The sequence below is a fragment of the Pagrus pagrus genome (assembly GCF_965226575.1).
Source record: "Pagrus pagrus genome assembly, chromosome: 4".
In the NCBI taxonomy this organism is placed as follows: domain Eukaryota; kingdom Metazoa; phylum Chordata; class Actinopteri; order Spariformes; family Sparidae; genus Pagrus; species Pagrus pagrus.
Window position 1 is genome coordinate 34315062 of NC_140188.1, and position 11499 is coordinate 34326560.

General features: G+C 47.3%; 1 protein-coding gene across 1 annotated transcript in view; it reads right to left on the reverse strand.

Annotated features, from left to right (window-relative positions):
• Positions 1 to 11106, reverse strand: part of nlrx1 (NLR family member X1) — a 106441-nt gene extending 95335 nt beyond the window's left edge. The window contains exon 1 of the mRNA XM_084350248.1: positions 11010 to 11106. The gene's annotated coding sequence lies outside the window, so the exon portion shown is untranslated. The remainder of the gene's footprint in view (positions 1 to 11009) is intronic.
• Between the last annotated feature and the right edge of the window lie 393 nt (positions 11107 to 11499).

Below are 11499 nucleotides of genomic sequence, written 5' to 3' on the forward strand. Positions count from 1 at the left end.
AACCACCGCCTCCACGCTCCCTGTCTCTGCATTTTGGGTCCAAGCCACAGACGCCACATTACAATAAAGTTTGGTTCAATAAAGTTGAAGTTATTATAGGTCTCCTATTTTGACTTCCCTTCCTATATTAGAGCAATAATTCCTCCATGTGATCGTTTACTATTCTTTATTGTTCTGCAAGCTAGAGCCTTTATCTTTTGATAATTAATTAGATTCTCTTGTTTTTAAATATTCCTTAACATTCTCTGTGTTATTTCTTTCTTTAACAGCTTCTGTACATTTATCAATCTACCATGCGACCACCTTCCTTTTCCCTCCTCTTGATTTGGCTGGTATACTATTCATTGCTGCATTTCATATTAGGTGAGAGACTTTTGATGCACATTCCTCAATAGAACCCTCCACTGAAATTGAATCTGCTGATTTACAACATAATTCTTTAACATTTTCCCAGTCATCTTTAGCAAAATACTACTTGACTAGGCCTTTCTTGGATTTCTTAATTCTATGTTTATAGACAGTAGGCGATTTGAGGGGGGATGAGGGGGGATGCCGTACCCCTTGCTAGTAAAATTACCAAAAAGCTTACCCCTTGTTAACCTGCCATCACTCTCCATCCGCTATTAGCAGATAGTGTGTTACAAATCACAGGCGGCCGCGATCAGCTCCGGCGCACAGTGAAGTCAAGCCGTGCATGGCTGCTTTACGTTCTGGCTGCCTGGTCTATTTTTTACAGAAGCCGCAACGAGCTGCACAGAGCAGATCGCGCCGGCTAACTATGTCATTACACCAATTTTAAATTACCCCAAGCATGTTTTTCTGCATTATAGTTTTTAAATATAGCCAACAAACTCTAAGAAGGGGTGCCAAGTGTCATTAAAGCTCTTGGTGGTTTGAAAGCTCAAGCGTGTCTTTATGGCCTGCAAGATACAGGCATTGTGACAACCCCAAGTGGTTGTTTGTGTGGTTGTTTGGATGTGTGTGTGTGTGTGGTGTGCCCCCCTCGCTCTCCCTTCTGTTCCTCGCAGGTTGATTCATCATGGGTCTCCGGTGTGCGTCCTGGAGAGGGCGGGGCCATGTCCTTAAAAGCCATGTGGAGAACACTATCTCTCTCTCTCTCCATTCCCAGCCTGGCATCCTGCAGCTCACCTGTTATTGTCCTCGTTGTTTTAGTTTACATCCAACACCCATACACAGCCATGCACCCCCACACACACCACTGATTGTTCTCACTACAGATATAGGTTGTATTTTGTTTTTGTTAGTCTCTGTTAAATAAATATGATTGCCGGCATCTTCTCCTCTTGCGTTTGTTTGTCAGGGAACTGAGCCAGTTCTGACAAATGGGGGCTCGTCCGCATCTCGGTTACGTGATTTTGTTTGGAGTTGATGTTGCAGGGTAGAGAGGTTTTTTGTTCACCTATGGAGGGTTAGGTGATACACTGGTTGCGCATTTTCTGGAGGTTCCCGTTAGGCTGTAGGGCACTTTCTCCTTTGAGATCGTGTCTGTTTGTTTTTTTTTCGTGTAGTGTTGTGGGGAGCGGCTAGTGTTAGTTGCGCAAGCAACCATCTCGGGGGCACTCCATGGGGTCGCCTGTGGTGGTCCCGCTGGTTTCGTGCTTAATCGACCCGCTGCAGAACCGCATGAAGACCAGGGTTGAGGTTAGCTAGATTTTGGGTAGGCAGTGAGGGGAACGCTCTGGGGGGCTTTGGTTGCTCAAGTGCGCTAGCGGTGTGGATCCGGCTCTAAGGTGAATATGGATGGTTTGTCAGCTTTTTATGATGCGCCCTGTGCTGTGTTTTTGGACTCGTGTAGGAAAGATGAGTTGGTCGAAATTGCTAAACACTATGATATTGTGTTGCAAGAGGGAATACTTCAAGATGAGTTGAAGATGTTTGTGTTGTTGTCATTATTTGAAAGAGGGGTGTTGCAGAAAGAGCCAGGTGCTGCAGCGGCACTGAGGCCAGAGTCAGCATTGGTAGAGCAGGCTGAGAGGCTCACGTTTGAGCAACAGAGGGAAAGGGCAGTATGGCAGAGAGACCTTTTGCAGTTGCAATTAGAGCTGGAACAGACAAAGCTGAGGGTTTGGGACCGCGATGGTAGGGGGCCTGGCGCGTCCGGTGAGTCGGGGTCTGTCACCGAGCGTGAGGGCAGAGACTTGACTACGAGTCTGTGCCTTGTGCCAAAGTTTAACGAGCGGGATCCTGATACGTTTTTCACGTTGTTTGAGCGCGTGGCAGAGGCCAGGCAGTGGTCAGATGTGGATAGGGTTCTCCTGCTTCAGTGCGTCCTCACTGGCAAGGCGCAGGAGGCGTACTCGGCTGTGTGCGCGCAGGAGGGTCTGACTTATGAAATGGTGAAGTCAGCCGTCCTCAAGGCATATGAACTCGTCCCAGAGGCATATCGTCAGAGGTTTAGACAGTGGGTGAAGGTTGATAAACAAACGAATGTGGAATTTGTGCGCGATTTAACTACTCATTTTCACCGCTGGTGCTCCGCGGAAAAGGTAAATTCATTTGAGGGTCTGTGTGAACTAATAATCATGGAGCAGTTTAAAAATGTTGCTCCTCAGCGCGTAGCCGCCTACTTAAATGAAAGAGAGCCAGCTACTGCGTTTAGAGCAGCCGATGATTTCTTGCTGACGCACAAGTCTGGTTTTGCTGAGGTGCGCGAACGTGTAGTGGATGACAGTAGGTTTACGCGCAGCCCTTTTTCTAAACCTGTTCTGGCCCGTAGCGCGCCAGTCTCGGTGCGCCCAGGGCGTTCAAACGTGTGCAATTTTTGCCGTGGGGAGGGTCATTGGAAGGACCAGTGTCCTGTGCTCAGGCGTAAAAATGCTGTGCCTTCCCCAGGCCCTGCTATGTTGTGTGCAAGTGCGCGGGAGGAAAAGGCGGTGGAGGTGACCATCAGTGACAGGTCTGGGTTTGAGCCTTTCATCATAGAGGCACACGTGTCCTTGGTGGGCAGTGCTGAATGTGTTCGTGTGAGAGTGTTGCGTGATACAGGGGCCCGACATTCTTTCATTGTGCAGTCTGTGCTCCCTTTTTCCTCTGATACGCAGTCTGGAGATTTCATTGTGATGCGGGGGATGGAGCTTGGCTTCGTCCCTGTGCCACGGCATGATGTGGTGTTGGATTGTGATCTGGCTAAAGGTCTGTTTTCTGTGGGTGTGCGGCCTGAGTTGCCTTTGCCAGGCATGTCAATGATTCTAGGAAATGATATCTGTGGTGGCCGGGTTTGGCCCAGTGGTCCCCCGCCACCTGTGGTGGTGTCCGAACCATTAGAGGTGGCGCCTGACAGTTCGGCGCTGGAAGTTTTTCCTGTTTGTGCCATGACGCGCGCTCAGAGTAAATGTGCGTCTGTGCCATCAGAGGCTGCGGCCTCAGTGGAACCGGTTACGCTGCCTGATTTGCCTCCACTTGTGTCAAGAGAGGAGTGGATTAAGGCTCAGAAATCTGATATTTTGTTGTCCTCACTGTGGGATCAGGTTGTGCCGTGTCACCAGGTTGGCGATGTAGCCCAGGGCTATTTTGTGCAAGAGGGGATTTTGGTCCACAAGTGGTTACCTTGTGATGAGGATGTTGTGGGAGCGCCTGTGTTTCAGGTAGTGGTGCCTCAGGATTTTCGTTCCCAGGTCTTGAGAACTGCACATGATGAAAGTGGTCATTTTGGGGTGCGTAAAACGTATCTGTCGGTGCTTAAATATTTTTTCTGGCCGCGGGCCAAAAAAGAGGTGGGGGCGTATATTAAAACATGTCACGTCTGCCAGCTGACGGGGAAACCCAACCAGCGCGTAAAGCCGGTGCCGTTGCAGCCCATCTCTGTGGTGAGTGAACCGTTTCAATATCTGATCATAGACTGTGTGGGGCCGTTGCCTAGTGCCAAGTCCGGTTGTAAGTATCTATTGACTGTTATGTGTCAGTGTACTCGTTACCCAGCGGCTTATCCGCTTTGTACCATCACCACCAAAGCGGTAGTTAAAGCACTCGCACAGTTTATTTCAGTGTTCAGGATACCCAAGGTCATACAAAGTGACCAGGGTTCCAGTTTTTCCTCCCATATGTTTGCAGAAGTGTTGAAATCGCTGGGGGTGAGCCACAACCAGTCCACTGCGTATCATGCGCAAAGTCAGGGCGCGTTAGAACGTTTCCATCAGACGCTACAGAGTTGGATCGGGACTGGGAGGAGGGGCTCCCCTGGTTGATGTTGGCGGCGCGGGAGGCTGTGCAGGAGAGCACGGGCTTCAGTCCGAACGAATTAGTTTTTGGGCACTCGGTGCGTGGATCGTTGGCAGCGCTTAAAGGTGGATTGGTTCCGGCCGAGGCGCCCCGAAACCTGATCGACAGGCTGGGCAGGCTCAAGTGAAAATGAAAGCCCAGTATGACCGGGGTACGGTGCGCCATGAGTATAGTCCTGGGGACCAGGTCCTTGCGCTGACACCGCTGGTCACGTCGCCATTTCAGGCTAAATTTGTTGGCCCGTATACTGTGTCTAAAAAAGTTTCTGATGTTAACTACCTTGTTGCTACACCAGGTCGAAGGAAGTTGTCCCAGTTATATCATGTGGACCTGCTAAAGCCATATTACCAGCGTTCGGGGCATGGTGAGGATGTAAAAGGTGAAGTTGGTCCAGCGCTCTCCATGGACACCTGTAGTGTGGCGCAGGAGACAGACGGCGTTCCCGAGCCTGATGACAGTTTGTTGAGTGGTATGTTGAAGAACTCTGAGTCTTTGCGTAATCTGCATTCCCTGTTGGCACACCTGCCTGAGGAGCAGCGTGTCGAGTTGGTAGAGCTGATCCGTAGGTTTCTGCAGCTTTTTGGTGACGTTCCCTCTCGTACCTCCTGGATTGTACATGATATTGATGTGGGGGAAGCGCGGCCGATCAGACAGCGGTTTTACCGCATGGGTCCTGAAGCTTGGGCATTTAAACACTGAGAATGACTACATGCTGAAAAATGACATTGCCGTTCCGTCTGCGTCCAGCTGGGCGTCTCCTTGTGTGTTGGTGCCTAAATACGATAAGACTCTGCGATTTTGCACAGATATGAGGAAGGTTAATTCTGTCACCAAGTCCGATTCATTTCCATTGCCGCGCATGGACGATTGTATAGACCTGCTCAAGGGCTATTGGCAGTTGCCCTTGTCAGAGCGCGCGAGAGAGATTGCTGCATTTGTCACTCCTGCAGGCCTCTACTTATACACCGTTATGCCCTTTGGTTTAAAGAACGCTCCGGCCACTTTTCAGCGGCTTATGAACTGAGTTGTGCATGGGTTAAAGGGCTGTTCGGTGTATTTAGATGATCTGGTTGTGTATAGTGACACATGGCATTCACATTTGCAGGGAGTGAAAGATGTGTTTGAGAGGTTGGCAGAGGCGCAGTTGACAGTAAACTTGGCCAAATGTGAGTTTGCTAGAGCCACTGTTACTTACTTGGGGCGTGTGGTTGGTCAGGGTAATGTTGTTCCTGTTCAGGCCAAGGTGCAAGCTGTGTCTGAGTTCCCACAGCCGACTACAAAGAAAGAACTCCAGCGGTTTTTGGGTCTAGTTGGATATTATAGAAGTTTCTGCAGAAACTTTTCTACTGTTGTATTTCCTCTGACAGAGTTACTGAAGGCTGGAGCTAAGTTTGTGTGGTCTAGTGAGTGCCAGCAGGCCGTTGATAATGTAAAGTCTTTACTCTGTTCCTGTCCTATGTTGGCTGCTCCCCAGTTTGACAGACAGTTTGTCTTGCAGGTAGATGCCAGCCAGGTCGGGGCCGGTGCCGTCCTGCTCCAGGGAGGGGACGAGGGGTTGTTGAGACCAGTCTGTTTTTTCTCAAGAAAGTTGAACCGACATCAGGCCAACTATTCAGTCATAGAAAAGGAAGCTTTGGCACTCATTTTGGCCTTACAGCATTTTGAGGTGTACGTAGGTGGGACGGCACCTTTAATTGTTTATACAGACCACAACCCTTTGACATTCTTGGGTTCCCTCTAAACTCCAAATTAGAGACTGGTCAGGTGGTCTCTCTTTTTGCAGATAATATCCTGGCAGATGCTTTGTCTAGGGCGCCTTTGCCTTAGAGATGGGGTATTGGGTCAGTTGTGCATCGTTTGAACCTATGTGTGTTTGTGATCTGTAACTTTTTTCCCTGCTTCTACGCTCCTGCTCTTCCATCTTCCTCTCAGTCTCTTAAATAGGCTTCCCCGGTACCAGGTTGCAGAGTTCTGGGATGACTGGGTGAGTTAGGTTGGTTTTTGCAGTGGGAATTGTTCATGTGATGGTTCATGTGACTTAGTGTATTGTTACAACTGTAAACGGTTAACATGAAACTGGCCCAGCCACCCTAATGTAGCTTGTGGGTTTGTTATGACGGTTCCCCTTTGGAGTTCCGTCTTAAGGGGGGGTGACAACCCCAAGTGGTTGTTTGTGTGGTTGTTTGGATGTGTGTGTGTGTGTGTGGTGTGCCCCCCTCGCTCTCCCTTCTGTTCCTCGCATGTTGATTCATCATGGGTCTCCGGTGTGCGTCCTGGAGAAGGCGAGGCCATGTCCTTAAAAGCCATGTGGAGAACGCTATCTCTCTCTCTCTCTCTCCATTCCCAGCCTGGCATCCTGCAGCTCACCTGTTATTGTCCTTGTTGTTTTAGTTTACATCCAACACCCATACACAGCCATGCACCCCCACACACACCACTGATCGTTCTCACTACAGATATAGGTTGTATTTTTTTTTTTGTTAGTCTCTGTTAAATAAATATGATTGCCGGCATCTTCTCCTCTTGCGTTTGTCAGAGAACTGAGCCAGTTCTGACAGCATATCGAAATTAGTTTAAAACCTGCAGTGTAAATCTTATCAATGTTTTTAGTAAAGCTTGTTATGATATGAGACTGTCTTTTAAATTCAGTGTTTTAGCCATCAGGGCCTTCAGTGTCGGCAGGATAGCTCCATGAAAGCAGTTCTCCTCCCCTTGAAGAATATCCAGGGCCATGGCCAGCGGTTTGAGAAGCACGCAGTACTCTTTAATAAACTGGTACTCCCTGTCAGTAATGCACCTGATGCCCAGTTGGGTGCATAAGTTATGCAGGTCAGTGATAGGGATGTCTATGACCCTGCACAAAGCCTCATAAAAAGAGTTCCTTCTGGTCGTCGCGGGAACCAGCAGCTTTCTCCTGCTGAATTTCTCCACAGTTTCTGATGCTAATGTTGATCTGCTCGCTTTGGTCCAGAGTGCAGAACATTTAGTGATGGCACTCCTGTATACTGCTCTTGTGTCACTGTTGGAAGACAGCCATTTTTCTATGTCAGTGGTGGATATCAGATTCAGCGTGTGAGGCGCGCATCTGTGGTGTGGAGGGAGACTTATCATGTCATCACCATCAGAGCTGGACAGTACATTGTTTATATCCTCGAAAGTGACACTTTCACTCCGATCTTCCTCCTCCTCTGTTTCTGAGTCCAAAGCTGTTTTGTGAAACACCTGGAACGCCTTGACAAAATTAGATCCATCGTCAGTGACCGTGGCTGTCACTTTCCCACCAAGGCCATATGACATATGAATTTGTTCAATCTCCCCGGCAATTACGTTATACATGTGCCGTCCTCTCACCCGCCTACATGTGATTGCAGCTTTCTCCCGCTTCAGAGTGGAGGGATGTATCCAGTGTGCCGTCATTCCAATGAAGCTCTTACTATTAGCTGTCCACAAGTCTGCCGTGGTAGAAACATATTCCAGATCTTCAAATGTTTTTTTCAGTTCTTTCTCCATATCTAGGTAGGATTTGTCTAGATAGCTTGCAAAGGTTTGTCGGTCAGGCACTGACTTGGGATTTTACTTATTAATTTACGGAAAGATGGAGACTCAACAGTCGTAATTGGAAGCATCTCCTCAACCACATAACCGGCCACAAGCTTGTGAATTTCACTGGTAGGGACAGTTTTAGCTGAGCTAAAACTCAGCTGCTGTTGCTTTGAAGCTGGTGCACCACCGTCGTCGTCCTCCTCCTCAGCAGGCTTTGCTACCAGGGTGATAGAGTGGTGCTTAGATACAAGATGTTTTTTTAAATTTGAAGTGGAATTTTTTGCGGTCGACAGAAGCTTTTCACCAACGCAGAGTGTGCATTTTACCGTTGTTACATGTTCTTGTCCTTTTCGCTGGCGAATTGAAAATAATGTGCGTACTTCCACGATGCAAAAGCTGTCCTCTCTGCCATCTTGCCGGGGGTTCAAAAACACTCACACACACACACACACACGCACACAGGTAACGTAGGTCAGCAGCAGGGCACAGGCGCATCACAGTGCTGCGCCTCCGCTGACACATCCGCAGGTGGCACAGTACTGTCTGCCAAAAAGCAGGCTGCAGTTGGGATTTTCCTTTCCTTATCCGGAGAAATTCTTAAAATAACGGATCACTTTTAAAAAAAAAATAACGAAGTTACTGATTGCTTGACGCACGAAACTAACGCATTACGTTACACAAAAAAAGTAATTAGAGTACTCTAACACAACACTGGTCTTCAGAGCCTGTGGTTCGATAAGAGTCCTCCAATTCTAATAGCTTGGTCTCAATGTCCGTTAAACGCTTCAGCCTGGCCCTTTTACAAGATGACTGCTCCGAGATGATGTGGCCTCGTATAACGACTTTAAAGGACTCCCAGAGAGTAGAGTCTGAGACGGCGCCATTGTCATTTATGTGCAGGAAATCTGCAATATTGGCTGAGATGTAGCTACTGAAAGGATTCTCTGAGTATAGAGAAGGGTTGAGTTTCCAATTATAATGAGGAGCATGGAGATTGAAGTCGAAACTAAAATACTGTGGTACGTGGTATTTATTACTTTTGAAATTAGTCTAGAGTCAACCAACAGATAATCAATTCTGGTAAAACTACCATGCAGAGGGGAAAAAAATATAAAAAATATAAAAATATTGCCTCTCTAAAGGGTGCTGATGTCTCCAGATGTCCACCAGGCCCAGTGATTTTGCAAGATTATTGAGAATGGGGACAGATTTCAACAATGGGGCTCCTTTCGAGGAGGATCTGTCCAGCAGAGCATCAAAGTAACAATTAAAATCCCTGCCAACAATAATGTTATGGTTATTATATTCAGTAACAAGGTTAAATACCTCACAGAAAAATTTGGGGGAGTCGAAATTAGGGGCGTAAATATTTAAGAAAGCTATAGGAAGTGAGTTGACCGTGCCAGTAACAAGAATGAACCTCCCACCCTGGTCAGTAGTCCGGGATTTAAAAACAAATGGAATAGTTCTACTGACAAGAATGGCAACCCCCCTTGCCTTGGAGGAAAAGGTGGACTGGTACACCTGGGACACCCACATGGCTCTCAAGCGCCTCTGCTCTGAAGGTGTGATATGGGTCTCCTGTAAAAAAACAATGTCAGACGACAGGGAACTTAAATGTGAAAATACTTTGCCCCGTTTGAGGGCTTTGCCCATACCCCTACAATTCCAAGAGGTAAAAGTGATGTGGCTCATTCAGAGCCGGTTCAGACCTCCATGGGGCCCTAGGCAAAATTCTGCTAAGGGGCCCTCCTAACTGAACTCCAAAAATGTTCAACAGTCGCACCTGACACCCAGTGCTTCCACTCACCCCCCCTTTAAATATATTGCACTGTCGCCACCTGTTGGTCTAACTAAGAATAAATTCAGACCAAATCAGAACAAATCAAATCAAACTAAATGTGTAAACAAACAATCATACAGTCTTAAATGTTGGGCATGTAAACATGTTAATGTTTGAAATAACTCACCATTCATCCAAGCAAACAAAATTCAATCTTAGTCAATATTTATCCATTACTTTCCATTTTATATAAGTGCAGTTGTAACTACACTACAACTAAAATTATAGAAGCCAGCAAGATGCACACGGAGACCGGGGTTCACCCAGGGCTCACCACCCTGTTAATGTAGGTCAAACACAGACTAGACTAGTCCCTCCCACTAGTCCCTCCCACCCGGAGAGGAGAGTTACCTGACTGCTGTTCCTGCAGTTCATTGTCATGCTGTTTCCTCCTCCTTTTTTCATTCCCCAAGGGATAACTCCACTTCATCGTGGCGTGCTAAACGCTGTCTTGCTAGGCTGATGCGCTGGGAATCCGGGACACGTGCGCAATGGATGGTCACATCGTCACATTTTTTTTGTTTGTTTTTTTTCCACGGGGCCTCTATTAGTTTGCGGGGCCCTACGCAACATGCGTAGTGTGCGTATTGGGTGAACCGGTACTGGGCTCATTCCTGACTTGAGTGAGTGATAAACATGGGTTTAAAGAGAGGGACAAAAAGTGAAAGTTGACATATGACATACAAAGGGCTGGCAGTGTGACAAGTAACATCAACAACAAGGGAGAAACAAAGTGTGGCCGGTTGACTGTTGCTCCACCTCCACTCCGTTAACCTCACCTGTAGGGCTGGGTATCAATCAAAAATTTTCGATACTGGTACCAATACCGATACCTTCACTTCGATACCGGTTCCTGAACGATACTTTTTTCGATACCAATTTTATAATATCAATTCTAACAAAAAGAATATTACATAACACATTAAAGTAGGCTACAAATCTTGAGTTTGATTTTTCAGCTTTAGTATTTTTCCACTCCAAGCAGTTTTCTTACAGAAAAAAATAAACAACGAATAATTTCCAGTGCAAAAGAAAACTTGCAAGTCAATGTTCTTTTTTTTTTCATTTCAGGCAGCACAAAATAATTTTTTTGATTTACAGTGTTTGATTTCATTTTTTTCATTGAAGGCAACACAAAACATTTTTTTTCAGCTAATGGCCCCTGCAGTATTTGCAAAACAATGGTTTTGGTGTTCACTGTCTGATAACTAAACAGGTCCATCACTCAACAGAGAAATGTCCCACAAAGCAACGTCACATGACCAAACCACTGTAAGGTAGTAACTGGTCGTGTCTTTGGCAACTTATATGAGGATAAGCCTCCGTCCTCCTGTCTGTCCGACCGACTCTCGTCACATGTCTGGCCGAAAAAACTTTGACTCACCAACTGTTTGTCGCGGTTAAAAAAATCACCGCGCCGGTCAGCCCTCCCGACCTCGGTGCCGGCTTGCTGTGTGAATTGCACTCTGGTTCGTCCTTTACGCCGGAGCTGCTCGGCTCTGTGTGAACAACCGACAGCGGAGAATTGGCGAACCGCCGCTGCAGCGATAATGCGGCGACTGTGTGAAAAGGGCTGGTAACTTGTGGTTGTCATGGTAACTTGTGACTTTTGCTCGCACACTACGCCAAAATCATTTTCACGGTTCGCACATACAGTTTTAAGGGGCAAATGCGAGTGAAATGCTCGCACTGTAGAGCCCTGCCTGTCCGCGGACTTAGGTGCTGAGAGGAGGATGGTCGGTCCGCTCGTCTTGCAGTCAACCACTTCCTGCATGCCGCAATCACGTGTAACGTTACAGCCAATCACCGGCATCTCTTCACTCAGGTAAGCCTGCTCCTTTACGACTAACACCCGCTAGCTTGAACATTTTGCT